This window comes from Nuphar pumila, chromosome 8 (assembly GCF_984573655.1).
Source record: "Nuphar pumila chromosome 8, dmNupPumi1.hap1.1, whole genome shotgun sequence".
Lineage (NCBI taxonomy): Eukaryota > Viridiplantae > Streptophyta > Magnoliopsida > Nymphaeales > Nymphaeaceae > Nuphar > Nuphar pumila.
This window is the reverse complement of record NC_143256.1, coordinates 14,333,054-14,352,613: the sequence shown is the minus strand read 5'-3', so window position 1 is coordinate 14,352,613 and position 19,560 is coordinate 14,333,054. Positions and strand designations below refer to the sequence as shown.

At 39.0% G+C, this 19,560-nt stretch overlaps 2 protein-coding genes across 2 annotated transcripts in view; one reads left to right on the top strand and one right to left on the bottom strand.

The window, feature by feature from the left end:
* The window catches only part of LOC149829654 (exocyst complex component EXO84B-like), a 77,884-nt gene that overhangs the window by 1,554 nt on the left and 56,770 nt on the right, over positions 1 to 19,560 (bottom strand). The window lies entirely within an intron of this gene.
* LOC149829655 (actin-interacting protein 1-2-like) overlaps positions 1 to 19,560 on the top strand; it is a 151,009-nt gene that overhangs the window by 102,138 nt on the left and 29,311 nt on the right. The gene's annotated exons all lie outside the window — the stretch shown is intronic.

Below are 19,560 nucleotides of genomic sequence, written 5' to 3'. Positions count from 1 at the left end.
TAGTATTCGCTTAACTGCCTCCATGTGCGGTGTATGAGGTTCATGCATAAACTGAGATACCTGATTAACCGAATACACTACGTCAGGTCTAGTAAAAGTTAGGTATTGCAGCATGCCAACTATGTTGCGATACCTAGTCGGATCCTCATATAAATCTTCTTCTTTAGAACTCAGTTTCTGATGGATGATATTGGGAGTTGCTAATGGCTCACAATCTTTCATGTCTGCCCTACTAAGAATATCCATTGTGTATTTGTGTTGAGTAAGAGTAAGGGTATCACATGTCTTATCAACTTCCACCCCCAAGAAAATACCGCAGATCTCCCAGATCCTTCATTTTGAATCTCTGATTTATTCTGCAGTTCCCTATGATAATAATATCATCTACGTATATCAATAGAAGAGTGGTAACATCTCGTTCATTGTGAATGAATAATAAGTGATCTAGAAGAGACTGAGAGAAACCGTGCTTCTGTATTTCCAGTGAAAAACTCTTGAAGCATGACCGAGAAGCTTGTTTCAATCCATAGAGTGCTCTTTTCAACTTGCATACATACTGATTGGCATCTTGTTCTGCGTACCCAGTGGGTTTCTCTATATAAACATCCTCTTTTAGGTCACCATGTAAAAAGGCATTTTTTACATCTAGTTGGCTCAATGTCCATCCATGTTCAATGGCTAGACTCAGGACAATACGAATGGTCCTCGTCTTAACAACAGGACTGAAAGTTTCATCAAAGTCATGTCCTTGTTCTTGTGTGAACCCTTTAGCTACAAGTCTAGCTTTATACCTTTCAATGCTCCCATTTGGTTTATATTTTATCTTGCACACCCACTTTGACCCAACCACATTTATATTTAGTGGTCTAGGCACAACTTCCCATGTACGACATTCATATAAGGCTTCCATTTCTTCATTCATCGTTTCGATCCATCTTCCAAAACTCGTAGCTTGATAGAATGTGAGAGGCTCATCTTCTTTATTTATGGACGTTAGGAACAGTTGAAAATCCAAAGAAAATTTTTTATAGCTTACCCACCTGTCAAGCGGATGTCGGGTCCGGGTGGATCTCCTGACATCCAACATCTGTGGAGCGGAAGTAGAAGGACCAACATCTGTGCCAGGGATGGATGAGGGGCCTTTCTCACACCGGGTGTAGACAATACCCTTATACCTTACTGGCTCCAAGTTTTGTGTAGTAACCTCTTCTGGTTGAGAGTCATCTGTTGATTCCCAAACTGCAACCTGTAGGACAATCATCCCTAGTATTGGAGAAGAGTTCTGAATTTAACCATGGATAGTACACCTCAACACTGGGACTTGGAGTAGCAACATGAAGGTTTGGATTAGCAGGTTGATTGTCAAAATTCATCTCGTCAAACACGACATTTCTTGATATTTTGACATGTTTGCTTAATGGATCATAGCACCTATATCCCTTGTAGTCTTCAGCATATCCCAAGAACCTGCACTTTAAGGTTTTGTCCTGAAACATATGTCTCAATGAACCATTGATGTGAACATAGCAAACTAATCCAAATGCACGTAATTCATGATAGTCGGGATGAACGCCAAATAAGAAGAAAAATGGTGACTTGTTTTCTAAAATGGTCATGGGCAGCCGATTTATCACATAGACTGTGGAGTGAAAAGCTTATGTCCATAGGGTGATAGGGAAATTACTTTCATGCATCATGCTCATTGCACTCTCAACAATATGTCGATGCTTCCTCTCAGCAATCCCATTTTGTTGAGGTGTATGTGGGCAAGACACTCTTCTCTTTATCTCATTATGCTGAAGGAAACTAACAAAATCGTTAGAAGAGAATTCACCTCCTTCATCACATTAGAAATTTAGAATGATTGTAGAGAAATGATTTCTGACAAATGAGTGAAATTTTTGGAACAATCCAAAAACTTCTTACTTGTGTTTCATAAAAAATATCCAAGTATAGCGTGAATAGCTATCAATGAAAATACGGTAATATTTACTATCAGAAACAGAAGCAATTGAGGCAGGACCCCTGACATCAGAACATATGACCTCAAAGGGCATTGAAGCTCTCTTATTGATTGAATTGAAAGGCAAAACACGACTCTTACATAAGTGACAATTAGGACACTTTGTATCACTGACTTTTGGACTCAGACTGGACCTGGGAATGAAATTATTCAAGACAAGTTTTTCAATAAAATGACGACCACAATTACCCAAACGACTATGCCAAAGAGTTGGCTTATTACATTCAGAAATGGCAAACACATAATCGGAAGAAACAAAAGATGGATGCTGATGAGGCTTCAAGGATGAACAGGCAGAATAAAGTGAGAATGAGGGATCTTCTTGGAAGATGTACATGTTACCACATCTCTTTCCCTCAGCGAATGTCTCCCTCGTGCAAAGATCCTTGACATAAACAGAAGAGGGAGTAAATTCAACTGAGGCATTAACATCATCAACAAGTTTTGAGACAGAAACAATATTCTTCTGAATATTAGGAGCATGAATAACATTTGAAAGATTAAGAGACGATTTGGACATAGGTATAATGGCATTTCTAATATGTGAGATGGAGTGATGAGAACCATCTCCTGTGACTATGCTATTTTTTCCAACATAAGGAGTAAGATTCAAGAGCTTACCCGCATCACCCGAAACGTGGGTCGCAGCTCCGGAGTCAACATACCAAATACCTTTATCATTTTGTTTCATGTTCAAGCATGCCAAGGCTGCCAATAGAAACTCCTTTACTTCTCCATCCCTCTTAGCCTCTGCTTGTAGGGTTTTTCCCTTATTTTGAGGGTTGAACCTATTAAATTATGTATATCAACCTTGTAATCTCGTATATATATATACTCATATATAGAGAGAGAGAGAGATACATATACATATACATATATATTTCTTTTTTGTCTCATTGTTCACCCGAAAAGGGTAATTCTATAAATACTTATTTTACGCATATTCCATTTTGGAATATGATTGTTACTTTTTTAATTCTTTTATTTTTCTTCTTTTTCTTTTTCTTTCTTTCTTTTTTATTTTTTGTATTTTGTGCCACATATGGAGGCTCCCCAAAGAGTCATTGGGGAGCCTCCAACGGTCACATATATGACTGTTGGGACGACTCTCTTGGGAGTCCCCTATGTGGCTCCTTGTTTGGTTATAAATAGGGGCCTCTCCCCTCTTGTATTCTCATGGCTTTGAGTCAAAGCCCAAGCTCCTAATAAAGTTCAAATATTTATTTTTATGCCTTTGGTGCATTTGTGAGAGTTTATGATTTTGTGCTTTTATGCACAAGTGTTCTTATTGTGCATACAACAACAACTACGCCTTCATCCCAAAATAATTGGGGTCGGCGATATCAACCAAAAAAGAAAATCATTATGGGTCTTCCACATGAATCCTTCTCCTCCAATCATTTCTATCCAATGCCATGTCCTTGGTGAGGTTCAAAGCATTCATATCCTTTCCTATCACCTCCATCCATGTCTTCCTAGGCCTACCCCAACCTCTTTTAACTAATATATTTTCCCATTTCTCCATCCTTCTAACTATTAGAATATAGAATGGATATGGATCCGATAAAGGATCCATATCTATTCACGAGTTCTATTTTGTATTTTAAATGTAACATGTGCAACTAATGAAGGGCACCTTCGTCATTGTAAAATTATTGTAACCCTATTAAACCTAATGATGTATTGCTGCAGCTAACAAGTTAATTGAGGCTGTCGATTGCAGAAGCTTCTCTCTCTCTCTCTCTCTCTCTCTCTCTCTCTCGCTCTCTCTCCCTCTCTCTCTCTCTCGATCTGAACAGAACACGTCTGTTCATAGGTAAAATTTACATGGTATCAGAGCAGAGGATCCTCTGGGCGTGAAGGGTTCTGCTCAGTCGACGTGAAGATCGAGTTCTCCTTACCGTCAACGAGCCACGAAACTTCTGCTGCGTGACAGATTTTTCCTCTGGGCGTGAAGGGTTCTGCTCAGTCGACGTGAAGATCAAGTTCTTACCGTCAGCGAGCCACGAAACTTCTGCTGCGTGACAGGCTTGCCCAGTCGATGTAAAAGTCTACTTCTCCTTGCTGCCAACAGGTCTCTTTGCTGTTTTTACTTTCATCCTGTCCCCATTTTCTGGTATTCTTCTTATTCTCTATCTTCAGCTGTTTTGCAATTCTTGATATTCTTTTGAAAATATCTTTGTTGTCTTTTATTTTCTTCCTGTCCCCATTTTTTGCTGGATTCTTCTTACTTTTTATCTTCAGCTGTTTTGGAATTCTGTCACAGCTGTTTTGGAATTGCTAGATTCCCTTTCCTGCAAAAGTCGAGTTCACCTTTAGTTTCATAAACCCAAGTCCCTTCCAGAGTGAATCTGGTTCCACTCTCCTACGAAAGAAACCAGATTCACATTAGTGTTAATCTGGATTTTGTCGTCACGCCTATTCTAAAACATTCTTTCATTTCTGTTTCTTGCCCAAAAATTTTCTTTGCTTCTATATGTCACGTTAGTGATCTGATTTCACTCTCACTTGCCAAGATCTGATTGTCGTTACTGCTGCCACGCCTGTCCCAACATATTCTGTCATAACTGTCAGTTTATGATAAAACAGGCCAGCTTCAGCCACTAGTGTTTTTCGTTTCCATTCCTGTCAACAAATCTTCAAATGGACTCTTCCGTCAATTCGGGTCTCTCTTCCAGTTTCCTGGGGCAATTAGTTTCAGAAAAGCTAGCCACCAACAACTATCTGACTTGGAAAAGGCAGATCGCTCCTTTTATTCGGAGCCAAGATCTTTCAGGCCACTTGGATGGATCCACTCCAATGCCTCTAGAATTTTTCACAACTGAAGACAAAGATGATGGAGGATTGCCGAAGATTATTCGCAACCCTGCATTTGTTGCTTGGATGAAGCGCGATCAGGCCCTCGTCGCGTACATCACTTCCACATTGTCACAAGAAGTCCTGATTTTCATTCCTGATGATTGCACATCTAAAGTTTTGTGGGAGGCTTTAGCTCAGACCTACTCTCAGATATCAGAGGCTAAAGTATTGTTTCTTAAACGCGAATTTCAAATGTTAAAAAAGGGTACAATGAGCATTATTGAATTCTTGAATCAAGTCAAAAGCATCACAGATCAATTAGCTATGGTTGGGTATCCAGTATCAGATAAAGAAAAGGTGCAACAGACACTAAATGCACTGGGTTCAGAATATCATGTTCTTGTTACATCCTTATTGTGCTTGCCTACGTTGCTCAGTTTTGAGGAATTACGCGCCAAACTCTTTCAGTATGAGATGACACTGAAAAGCATGTCTGAAGCTTCAACGGGACAATCATCTACGCATGCGGTTCTTGCCACAGGGGTGATAGCTGATCGTGCACGAGGAGGACGGGGCAGAGGCAAGGGAAATCCAATCCAGGGTGGACGTGGGTTACTACCTACACCACCAAATTCCACTGCTAGTTTTTCAAGGAATGTTCCCACATGCTACCAATGTAACAAACGAGGTCACATCAAAGCTAACTGCTGGTTCAACCCACAAAATCGGAATAGAATGCAAAACACTAGAAATGTTGGTACATCAGGAACTGCAGGTACATTTCGGGTCAGTGATGATGCTAAGGATCTTCTACTATCTGCAATGGCCAACTTGAATCTGAAGCAAAATGATGATGGAATATGGTATGTTGACTCTGGGGCAGCAACCCATGTGACTGGCAATGCAGGTAAGTTCTCTACTTTGACTCCATATTTTGGAAAATCTAACATTGTAACTGGAGATGGGACTCACCACCCTATTTCAAACATAGGCAACGTCCTCATTCCTTTGTCTGAGTCATCTATCCCTTTATCTGATGTTGTTCATGCACCAAATATAAAGAAAAATATTGTCTTTGTCTCTAAACTTGTTGATTCTACCAATTCATCTGTAGAATTTACTCCTACTTTTGTCTTTGTCAAGGATCTTCAAACGAAGGAGATGTTCGCTAAGGGAGAGCGACGTGGAGACATGTATGTCTTTAATGAAGATCCAGCCTCCAGTATTATGAAGCTCAAGTCTGATCTCGTCTCTAAAAGCATCCTAAGTACATCCAAATGCAATAAGTCAGATCTCTGGCATTCTCGTCTTGGTCATTGTAGTCAAGTCTTTATTGAAAAGTTAGTGTCAAATGGTTTTCTTTCAGAGTCTGTTTCACCTTCAGTGAAGGATAAAATATGTCCTAGTTGTCAGGTTTGCAAAAGTCATGTACTTCCTTTTCATCAAATAAATAAAAGAGCCTCCATGCCCTTTGAAATAATATGTTCAGATGTTTGGGGCACAGCCCCCAATTCTTCTTCTTCTGGAAGTAAATATTATGTATCCTTCATTGACAGTTTCTCTCGTTTTACCTGGCTATTTTTCATGAAACACAAATCAGAGGTTTTTCTCATTTTCCGTCACTTTCATGCCTATGTTAAAAATCAATTCTCTCAAAATATTCAAATTCTCCAATGTGATGGAGGTGGTGAGTATTCCTCCAAAGAATTTTTTGATTTTCTCCAAAATAATGGGATGCATCGTAGAGTTTCTTGCCCGTACACTCCACAACAAAATGGAATTGCTGAACGTAAACACAGACATATTGTGGAAAGCGCAATGAGTATGATACATGGGAGTAACTTACCCATTAGTCTTTGGACTGAAGCTTTTCACACTGCCACTCATGTGATAAATCGCCTTCCTATGCCCATTCTTGAAAATCAATCTCCCTATGATGTTCTCTTTGGGGCACATCCCGATTATAATGAGTTACGAGTTTTTGGATGCACATGTTATGTACATATTGACAAATCCATGAGGACTAAGTTCCAGGACAAAGCCTCTATTTGCCAATTTGTAGGTTATGCAGATGAATACAAGGGTTACAGGTGCTATGATCCCGTCAACAAGAAGATAAGAATTTCCAGAAATGTTGTTTTTGATGAAAATAGTTTTCTGGGAAAAGAAGCAGACGCCAATCGTGAACATATTGGTGCAGTTGCTGATTGGTATGACCCATGGCTTAGTGCAGAACTTATTTCACAAACTGGCGAACATACTACTTTAACCCCTGAAAGCATACATGGGGAGACGGTTTCGGATGATGCATCACAAACAGAATGTCTGAGATACAAAGGTAATGTGTATACCAGGAGACCCAAAGAGCGAACAAATGAACCTGTTGAAGAACACATTGCATCGTCCAATAACAGAGAAGCACCGAGAAGATCAGGCAGGATAAGGCATCCCATTGAAAAATGGGTTAGTTATGACAACTTTTCTATGGACTTTCAAATTTTCCTATCCAAGATTGAAAAACACGATAAACCACTTGGTTTTCATCAAGCTATCCAATCCAACAAATGGATTGAAGCGATGAATGAGGAGATTGAGGCACTTCACGAGTGTCAAACATGGGAGATAGTTGGCCGTCCTTCAGATAAAAATGTCGTTGGATGCAAATGGGTATATAAAATTAAATATAAACCGGATGGTAGTATTGAATGGTACAAGGCACGTCTTGTTGCCAAGGGTTTCACTCAAGAATATGGTCAGGATTATGACGAGACATTTAGCCCAGTGGTAAAAATGGGAACTATTCGCATTATTCTTGGTTTGGCAATTGAACAAGGTTGGACCCTTAGTCAGCTTGATGTTAAGAATGCATTTCTTCATGGGGACTTAAAGGAAGAGGTTTACATGGAGCAACCTCAAGGTTATGCAGAGGGAGACACAAAAGAATATGTATGCAAATTAACCAGAGTTTTGTATGGGTTGAAGCAAGCTTCTAGGTCATGGTTTGAAAGCTTTTCCTTAGAAATTCAGAAACATGGTTTCTTTCGTTCCCAACTTGACCATTCTCTGTTTATATACAGGAATAGTACCACTGTGGTTTTCTTACTCATATATGTTGATGATATTGTGATCATTGGTAATGCTCCAGACCACATTCAACAAATTAAAGCTTTGTTGAGTATGCGGTTCAAAATGAAAGACCTTGGGGAACTGAGATATTTTCTTGGTGTAGAGGTGGACAGACAAGATGAAAAAATGTCATTAACTCAACACAAATACACTCTTGATCTTCTGGCTAAAGCAGGAATGACAGATTGTAAACTTCTACCCACACCCAGTGTTGTCAACCAAAAGCTCAGTATTTGTGATGGTGAGTTATATCCTGATGCAGTTAAATATCGCAGTTTAGTGGGTATGTTGCAATACCTTTTACTCGACCAGACATTGTATACTCTGTTAATCAAGTGTCTCAATTCATGCATGAACCAAAAACTGGTCACATGGATGCTGTCAAACGCATCCTTCGCTATCTAAAAGGAACGGTGGGTGATGGACTCATATATATTCAATCTTCATGGAAGACACCAAAACATGACATACTGGCCTATACAGATGCAGACTGGGCAGGGGATCCAGATGAGAGAAGGTCTGTTTCAGGATATTGCGTTTTCATTGGGAGAAATCTTGTCTCATGGAGTAGCAGAAAACAGAAGGCTGTAGCAAGATCTAGCACAGAGGCAGAGTATAGATCTATGGCAGCTGCCACAGCAGAGGTGACCTGGATTAGGCATCTACTTGCAGAGATGGGAGAGGATATCTCAAATTTGACACTTATGTGTGATAATAGAAGTGCTATACAAATTGCATTCAACCCTATCCATCACAGTCGGACTAAGCATATTGAGATTGATCAACATTTCATCAGACAAAAGATAGCAGACAAAGAGATTGAACCAGTTTATGTGCCTTCAGAAGACCAAGTTGCCGATATGTTTACAAAAGGTCTTACCAGACACTGTTTCTGGAATCTGAAGAACAAGTTGCACATGGTTCACTCCCATGCACAACTTGAGGGAGGGTATTAGAATATAGAATGGATATGGATCCGATAAAGGATCCATATCCATTCACGAGTTCTGTTTTGTATTTTAAATGTAACATGTGCAACTAATGAAGGGCACCTTCGTCATTGTAAAATGATTGTAACCCTATTAAACCTAATGATGTATTGTTGCAGCTAACAAGTTAATTGAGGCTGCCGATTGCAGAAGCTTCTCTCTCTCTCTCTCTCTCTCTCTCTCTCTCTCTCTCTCTCTCTCTCTCTCTCTCTCGATCTGAACAGAACACGTCTGTTCATAGGTAAAATTTACACTAACTGGAGCATCATTAGGCCTTCGCCGAATATGTCCAAACCACCATAAACGATTCTCTCTCATCTTATTTTCAATGGGTGCAACACCTACCTTCTTACGTGTCTCCTCGTTCCGAATCTTATCTTTTATTGTATTTCCACACATCCATCTCTGCATACGCATCTCAGCTACACTCATTTTTTGAATATGATGTCTCTTGGCAGCCCAACATTCCGTACCATATAGTAAAGCGGGCCTAATAGTCGTCCTATAAAACTTTCCCTTCAACCGCAATGACATTCTACGATCGCACAACACTCCAGTTGCACTTTTCCATTTCATTCACCCAATCTTTATCCTATGATCTACATCTCCATCAATTTCTCCATACTTTTGAATGATAGATCCCAAATATTTGAAACAATCATCCACCGATATTTCTTGCTCACCAAGCTTCACTACACTCCCATCATTACTTTGTTGCTTACTAAACCGACATTCCATGTATTCTGTCTTACTCTTACTCAACTTAAAACCTCTTGCTTCCAATGTCTGTCTCCATAATTCTAACTTAGCATTAACCCCATCTCTAGACTCATCAATCAAAACAATATCATCAACAAACAACATACACCACGGCACATTTTCTTGAATTGATCTCGTAAGCTCATCCATCACTATAGCAAATAGGAAAGGGCTTAAAGCAGATCCTTGATGGAACCCAACCGTTATAGGAAAATTGGTTGTCACCCCTCCACAAGTGCGGACATTGGTTACTACTCCTTCATACATATCTTTAATTATTTTAATGTACTTGAGAGAAACACCTTTCTTCATCATTGTCCACCAGAGAACGTCCCTAGGTACTCTATCGTATGCCTTCTCTAAATCAATAAAAACCATATGCAAATCTTTGTTCCTCTATCTATTTCTCTCGATAAGTTGTCTAAGAAGATGTATAGCTTCCATAGTTAATCTTCCAGGCATAAAACCAAATTGATTCTCCGATATCATGACAACCTTCTTCAACCTAGACTCAATCACCCTCTCTCAAAGTTTCATAGTATGACTCATGAGTTTTATACCACGATAGTTTGTGCAATCTTGTATATCACCCTTATTTTTATATAGAGGCACCAAAGTACTCTTCCTCCACTCATTAAGCATCTTATTTGTCCGCCAAATCTTGTTAAAAAGATTTGTCAATCATTCTAAACCTTTCTCTCCCAAGCATCTCTCATCTTTGCAAGCCTATAAATATCCTTCTCGCCTTCTTTGGTATCCAACTTATCATAAACCTCTTTATATATCTTATCCATCGCGTTCCGAACTACTTTTTTAGCTTCCTTCTTTGCTATCATATACTTCTCCAAATTCTCTTTATCACGACTCTTAGATTTCTATAACACTCTCTTTTAACTTTAATAGCTAATTTGACATCCTCGTTCCACCACGATGTATCCTTACCTAGCGGTGCACCGCCTTTAGACTCACTCAATACCTCCTTAGCCACATTTCTCATGCCACCCGCTATCTTATTCCACATTGATTCTGAATCCTCCCCGAGATACCAATCAGCTTCCTTAACTACCTGCTCTACAAACATTCCTTGTTTAGCTCCTTTCAGTGCCCACCACTTAATTCTAGGATCTATCCTATGTCTATCCCTTTTGCGGCATTATCTAATTCTAAGATCTAAAATTAAGACTGTTGTGTAGCTACACTTTCTCCCGGTATAACCTTACAATCGATGCAACAACCCCTATCTCTCTTTCTAAGTAGGAAAAAATCTATCTGACTCATATTAACCCTACTTTTAAATGTTACTAAGTGAGACTCCCTCTTCTTAAACCAAGTGTTTGCTAAGATCATATCATAGGACAAACCAAAATCTAAAATCCTTTCTCCACTTTCGTTTATTTCTCCTATACCATAGCCTCCATGGATACTCTCAAAACCATCCCTACTAATGCCCATTAAGGTCACCGCCGATAAAAAGCCTTTCTCCATAAGATATCCCTTGTACTACTCCATCTGAATCTTCCCAAAATTGACACTTAATGGAATCATCTAAACCTACTTGAGGAGCATAAACACTAATAATATTAATAATGGAATTATTGTACATGTGTGCACATATTTGTTATCAAGAATATTAAGGTCTTGATCATAGTATCTTGTTGAAGATACTTTCACATGGTATCAGAGCCTCGTTTGAAGAAGGATTGTGCGTTTGTTCATTTTTTAGTGCCTCAAAAAACGTGCCTTCAAGCTATTGTTTTTTGGAGTGGATCATCTTCTTCGGGCAATATTTTAGAAGCCTCTTTTATCAAGAAAGACTTGAGAAACCCTTAAGGTACGTATTGTTTTTCATCATCTTTCCTCTCTAATAGGTGAAAAAGACTCTCATTTCTCTCTTGGGTTCAAACTCAATGGGTCCAACTATCATGTTTGGGCCAGAAATATGGAAGCTCACATCAAAGGAAAAAGACTTTGGGGCTATGTCCAAGGCTTGATTCCCGAACCAGAACCCAAGATAACCTCGCTAGAAAAAGGAGAGATAAAAATTCTTGAAGGTGATGAAAGGACCAAGGCTCTTGAAGAATATACGAAAAAGCATGAAGAATGGGAAATAAGGAATTTTAAAATCCTCTCTTAGATGTTTTCGTCCGTAGAAACGAAAATTAATGCAAATATCATCAAGTTCAAAAAGGCTTCTCAAGCATGGGAATATCTTGAGAAGATGTACACCTCTAGGGTTTTGTCCCATAAGTACTATCTCCAAAAACTAACGCTTCAACAAGAGGAGATGACTATAAGAGAGTATTTTGCCGAGTTCTCTTCTATTTGGGACAAGCTTGCTATGCTCGAACCTAAGTGGAGTGGTGAAGCCATAGAGTTCCGCCATAAACAAATGAAAGAAGATAGATTTTTCAACTTTTTGAATGGGCTTAGGCCCGAATTTGAACAAATCCGATCTTCTCTTTTATCCGCTTTCACTTCCCCCTCTCTTGAAGATGTAATTACTAAACTTAGTGGGGAAGAGACTCGGATGGGTATAAGCAAGAGCAACCCAAGTATTCTTGCTAGACCTTTCAACAATGAAGAAAATGAAGGTGTTAATGTTGTCTCAAGACCGGGGAGCAATTTAAGGACCTACAACCCCCTTACTTCAAGAATCAAAACTCAAGTGGTCAAGGAGCAAAGAGGGACTATAGCAAGCTTACATGTCATTTTTGTAAAGAACCGGAGCACATTAAACCTATTTGTCCAAAATGGAAGAAATTGATTGCAACGGCTATGACATCTCAACCGGAAGAACAACCTTCATCGTCAAATGGGTCTCTTTCCCTTCAAAAAATTGTAGAAGCTTTACAACCCCTTCTCAAATGAGGAATTTCCGGAGCCGCTATGTCTACTTCCTCACCACCCGGTAAGACATCTTGGCTTCTAGATTCCGGTGCATCCTTTCACATGACCCCGAGTGCTTGTTCTCTTTTCGAGTTTTCTAAAAATTCTCTTCCATATTTTGTCTCAACGGCGGATGGAACACCTCTTGAAATTAAAGGAATAAGTAATTTTGAAAAACAAGATTTCTTTATTCCAAAAATCCGTCCTATACCAAAACTAAATTTAAATTTACTTTAGCTTTCTCAACTCTCGGACCATGGTTGCGATATAAAATTTTCTTCTAACAAATGTTGGATACAAGATCGCCGGTCCGGGAGATTGATTAGAGAAGGCTCTAGGAAAGGAGACCTCTACTATGTTGATTTTCTTCAAGTTCCCAAAAATCAAATTTGTAATGTTGCTCAAAACAAAGATATTCATGTGTGGCATAAGAGACTGGGACATTCCAACATTGTTAAAATCTCTTATTTGCCTTTTATTAAACATCTTTGTAAAGAGGATTTTGTATGTAATGAATGCATTCTTGGGAAAATGAAAAGTATACCTTTCTCACAAAGATCCATGTTTACAACAAAACCCTTTGAAATTGTTCATTCTGATGTATGGGGTCCGGCTCCTGTGATATCTAAAGGAGGATTCTCATACTATGTGATTTTTATGGACGATTACACTAGATTTTGTTGGATATATTTTCTTAAGCATAAACATGAAGTGTTTTTCACTTTTAAAACTTTTCATATGATGGTTTTTAACCAATTCAATGGAAGTTTAAAAATTCTTAGATCTGACTGGTAGTGAATACCTTTCAAACGAATTCAAGAGTTATCTTGAAAGCTATGGTATCCTTCATCAAAAATCTTGTCCTAAAACCCCACAACAAAATGGGTTAGCTGAACGAAAGCATAGGCATATTATTGAAACAACTAGAACCTTGCTTATTTCAAAAAATATTCCAAAAACACTCTGGGCTGATGCAGCCCTCGCGTCCGTCTATCTTATAAATAGACTTCCATCAAAAAATTTAAACAAGATTTCTCCATTTGAAAATTTGTATGAGAAAGAACCTGATTATAGCAGGCTAAGGGTTTTTTGATGTAAATGTTTTGTTCTTACTGATAAAAACGACAAACTTTCCCCAAAGGCCATTCCTTGAGCCTTTCTTAGTTATTCCGAAACCCAAAAAGGTTTTCGATGTTATGATTTTAAAAATGACAAATTATATGTTTCCAGAAATGTAAGGTTTTTGAAAAATCTTAGTGGTTTCGAAAACCTTGAATCTAATGACGAAAACGTAGATTATTCTTTTTTATTTGATCTGTTAACTGAAAGTGATGATACTAGTGATGATGAGTCAAATCAGAATGACTCAAGTGATAATGAAACCAGGGAAACCAATCCTGTGTCCTCTCCTTTTCCTCAACATGTCGATGAGGAACCTCCTAGGGATCCCATCACCTATACTCATAGTGATAGAAACACCTTCAAAAGTGCCCTTGAAAGATATGATGATGCTAGTAGGACTGCTCCTCAAAGTGAGGACAACCTTCGTAGGACCGAAAGACATAAAAACACTCCTTCTAGGTTCATCTCATATGAATTCTTCTCACCTAAACATAGAGTCTGTCTAAGCGGCATTCATTCTTACATAGAACCTAGAAACTTCGAGCAAGCACGAAAATGTCCTAAATGGATAACCGCCATGGATAATGAATTCGGAGCTATGAGAAGAGCCAAGACATGGGAATTTCAAGACCTTCCTAGAGGTAAGAAAACAATAGGGTGTAGATGGGTATTTAAGGTTAAGACTAAGAGTGATGGATCCCTCGAAAGATATAAGGCTCGACTGGTTGCAAAGGGGTATAGTCAAGAATATGTGATTGATTATGAGGAGACCTTTGCTCCAATAGCTCGGATGGTTACTGTCTGATGTCTTATAACTGTTGTCTCAATCAACAAATGGAACATCTATCAAATGGATGTTAAGAATGTCTTTCTAAACGGAGATCTAACTGAATAAGTGTATATGGATGCTCCTCCTGGAATGGAGACTCCTAAGAGAAAGGTGATTCGCCTTCAAAAAGCACTTTATGGTTTGAAACAAGCCCCCAAGGCTTGGTATGATAGGTTTAATTTTGTAATGATAGAAAATGATTTTTTATCCTATTTTACTGATATTGCTTTGTTTGTTAGAAAATCCAATGCAGGTATTGTCATCTTACTGTTGTATGTGGATGACATGCTCATAACTGGTAGTGATTCTAAAGGGGTTAAGAGCATAAAATCAATGTTGAAAGATAAGTTTGAAATGTTTGATCTGGGTTTTCTGACTTATTTCTTGGGTATTGAAGTAACATACTCTCATATAGGGTATTTTTTATTTCAAACTAAACTTGCTTCTGAGATCATTGACAAATCAGGTATTACAGATGAAAAGGTTTGTGAAACTCCTGCTATAGTAGGAGCTAAAATGAAGATTGATGATGGTGTTCTCCTTTCAGACCCTACTCCCTACAGACAGCTTGTTGGTTCATTGATGTATCTGAGTATCACCATACCAGATATCTCTCATGCAGTCCATACTGCAAGCCAGTTTCAGCATGCACTAACCTTCGTTCACATGAGTGCCATCTTGCGAGTCGTAAGATACATAAAGGATACTCTAAATAAGGGAGTTTTTCTGTCTTCTTCTTCTGATTTAAATTTAATTGCTTACACTGACTCTGATTGGGGAGGTGACCCAAACAACCGTCACTCCACCACTGGTTTTTGTGTGTTCTTAGGAGACTCACTGATTTCGTGGAGATGTAAGAAGCAACAAAAAGTGTCCATATCATCAACTGAAGCTGAATATCGTGTCATGGCAACTACTACCATGGAAATTGTATGGATCCATCAGCTGCTTGAAGACACAGATCACTATTGAAGGGCCCACTAAGCTATGCTGTGATAACAATAGTGCAATTTACATTGCCAAAAATCATATTTTCCACGAGCGGACTAAGCACATTGAAATGGACTGTCACTATCTTCGTGAAGCCTATCCAAAAGAAGTCATTGATCTACCTTATGTTACTTCAGAATATCAGTTGGCAGACTTTTTCACCAAAGCCTTATGTGCACCTCGATTCAACTTTCTTCTTGGCAAACTTTCGGTTATCATGCCCTAAGTTTGAGGGGGGGTGTTAAATTATGTATATCAACCTTGTAATCTCGTATATATATACTCGTATATATAGAGAGAGATACATATACATATGTATTATATATATAAATATATATTTCTTTTTTGTCTCATTGTTCACCCGAAAAGGGTATTTCTGTAAATACTTACTTTACGCATATTCCATTTTGGAATATGATTGTAACTTTTTTAATTCTTTTATTTTTCTTCTTTTTCTTTTTCTTTTTCTTTTTCTTTCTTTCTTTTTTTTTTTTGTATTTTGTGCCACATAGGGAGACTCCCCAAAGAGTCGTTGGGGAGCCTCCAACGGTCACATATGTGACCATTGGGGGCTCCCAACGACTCTCTTGGGAGCCCCCTATGTGACTCCTTGTTTGGTTATAAATAGGGGCCTCTCCCCTCTTGTATTCTCATGGCTTTGAGTTAAAGCCCAAGCTTCTAATAAAGTTCGAATATTTATTTTTATGCCTTTGGTGCATTTGTGAGAGTTTATGATTTTGTGCTTTTATGTACAAGTGTTCTTATTGTGCATGTCTGCACATATTTGTTATCAAGAATATTAAGGTCTTGATCATAGTATTTTGTTGAAGATACTTTCACAGAACCAACAATTTGCTTTAATATGCCCTTTCTTATTGCATAGGAAGCAAGTAGGAATGGGCCTTTTGTTAAAATATGTTGATCCTTAAATGTACATATATATATTTATATATATATATAAAGATACGTATACATATATATATATGTATACATATCTCTATTTATATATATATAAATATATATATTTTATCTTCCTAAAATACCCTCAAGGGTATTCTTGTAAATTAGCATTTTACGCATATTCCAATTGGAATATGCATTGTAATTTTTGTTTTTTATATTTTTGAATTTCGTACCACATTGGGGGCCTCCCAAAAGTGACGTTGGGAGCCCCCAACGGTCACAAATGTGACCGTTGGGGGCTCTCCAACGTCCCCTTTGGGAGCCCCCAAGGTGGTCCCTTTTCATGCTTATAAATAGGGGATTTCCCCTTTGTATTTGGTATTCTTGAGGGAGCTTATGCTCCATTGTAATGGGGTTTTTACCCCTTCTCCATTATTCTTCAATGATATGCAACTTATGACTTTATGTCATATTTTTCCCTTTTTATGGGTTTTATGTGTTAGCACATTATGTGCTTATGTTGTTTCCCTTTAATGGGTATATTTGCACTCCACGTGCATAAGTATGGGTTCATTATTGAACCCAATGTATTCCAAGTCACTTTCTAACACCTTTGTCCCTGTATATTGTGCGTTGGAAGCAAACCACGACCTCCAAAGGCATTTCTCCCTTGTCCTCCCCTTCCTCGAAAAGAATTTTCTCATCTACCACTACCATAGGTCAGTCTGGTGGCCAGCACATCCTGAGTCCCTGAATGCGCATGGGTGTCCTCAGAAAACCCTTTCAGGGTCATTTCATACTGCAGAAGCTTTGCACGAAGATCTTCAAATTTTGGAAGGTCTGGGAGACACAACAAGGACGTCACCAGAACATGATAGTCTGACCCCAATCCACTCAAGGTCTGTTGCACCTTGTCTTTATCACTGACGAGACATCCTACAATAGTCAGCTGATCTGTGATCCCTTTCATTTTATTCAAGTACTCCATAATAGACATCGAATCTCTCTTCAGCATTTGAAATTCTCGCTTGAGAAACACGATTCTCGCTTCAGAGATCTGCGAATATGTCTGAACTAGCTTGTCCCATAGTTCTTTGGCTGAACAATCATCGGGAATGGCTACAAGAACTTCTTGTGAGAGTGTTGAGGTGATGTATGCCACTAATGCTTGATCTCTTTTCATCAAAGCAACATAATCTAGATTTTTTAGAAGAACAATAGATTGCGCCCCTTTATCGTCCTGCTTTTCCTGCGAAGTGAACTCTGGAGGGGGAGAGACTGATCCATCGAGATGACCAGAGAGATCCTGGCTCCTTATAAAAGGAACAATCTGCCTTTTTCAGGTCAAGAAATTTGAATTATTCAGTTTTTCAGAGACTAATTGGCTAAGAAAGTTAGAGGAGAGGCCTGGCTGTGGGAAAGTTGAGTTCATTGGAAGATATTGTGGGAAGAAAGAGAAATTTCAAGAAAAAATTCTGAACCAAAATTTTAACTCATAAGAAACTCAGTTACTCGAATATTCTGTCCCTTTTTTATTTTGGTAGTATGACAGATATATTGTATTCGGGTATGATCAGAAAGAAAAACTGATCAACTAACTGAATATCAACATTAACGCAGTTCCAGATTAAGTAGAAAGACGAAACGAGAATATGAATACTTCATGATAAAGAATATTGCAGACTGAGATAGCAGAAATATGAATTTCAGAGAGTATAATATTCAGATCGGCAGTAAAGAAAACTGACTATCAACAGAAAATGGTTCCAGATTAGGCAAAAAACATGAAAGACAGGAATACGAGTATTTCGAGATAGCGATTATGCAAACTGAAGACTCACAAACATTAATTTCAGCAAGCATAGGATTCTGGTCGACTGCCAGAAACTGATCGATGTCTCTTCACGTCGAGAGACTCAAAAAAGACGTCAAGAGACCCAAATGAGGACCCTTTGGTTTTCGAATAGATTAACTGATTCTGAATCTCTAGAGATTCAGATCTGAAGAAGAAAGTAAATTGGTTCAGAACTGAAACTGAGGAGGAGGAAGGAGACGCACAAATAAATCTGAAGAAGCGGTAAGGGAAGGAAGATGTTGACGTTCTTACCAGATTTGAAAACAGAGAAGAAAAGAGGGAGAAGACGCAGAAATCGGGGTTGAGGAAAAAATCAGATCATCTTCTCTCTGTGGTCATTCCTTCTGGAAAAACAATCCCAGGCCCAGTTTAACACTACTCTGATACCATGTTAAAATACGATGATCTCCAGGTTCACCTGTGCAAGAAAAGAGAAAACACGATAATGGGAAAGAGGCTGCAGAAAAACAACACGTTAAAGTGTTCAGCGTGTTTTCATTGTATTAGGGTATGAGTATTTAACTAATACATACTTTTAGGGTACAAAAATACCCTTTAATAACAAAAAGAATTACAACACTATATTTGGATCTGGATCCGATCCGGTACAGAGGTCGGGTCCAGTCACTTCTTTTCAGGTCGTGGGGCCTGTGAGCCCCATCTCACCAAAAAGGAAAAGGACACCCAGAGAGGCTCACCCTGTTGAGGCCCTTCAGTGAAGGTTGGCAGCGGTAGGTATGGGCTTGCCCTAACCCTCCAGTGAAGGGGCTCATCCCCTTTAGCACCTCCAGTGAGCTCCTGCTTGCAGCAGGAGTGCCTCCTTCAAAGCATCAAAAGGGGCTCCACCCCACTGGGCCCCTTCTTGGCAGCGAAGGGAGTTGCTACACCCCTCCGGTGAGTCAGGTGGTTCCGGACAGTAGCAGTGTTCAAGAAAAAAATTGTATGCCTGAATGACAGGATGAGGTGTAACATCACCAGTGATTCTCAGCAAGGAAGTACTTTACAGCGAGGTTGCCACTTTCTGGCGGTCCTAGCAGGCTGGGTGGAGGTGCCTCTGGCATCGTCTCCAACCTACCCTTGATCTAAAGAAGGGCGAAGTGGATGAATGTTGGAGCATGAAGCCCCAACGTTCACAAAAAGTTTGCAGGCCAAAGGGTCAACCCAACGTGATTTCGAATCGTATGATTTGAGATCACACGTAAACTCATGAGATTCGAAATCTCACGGGTTGGAGAGAATCCCACTTGGCTACAAATATTTTTGTTTGGTTACGGGGTCA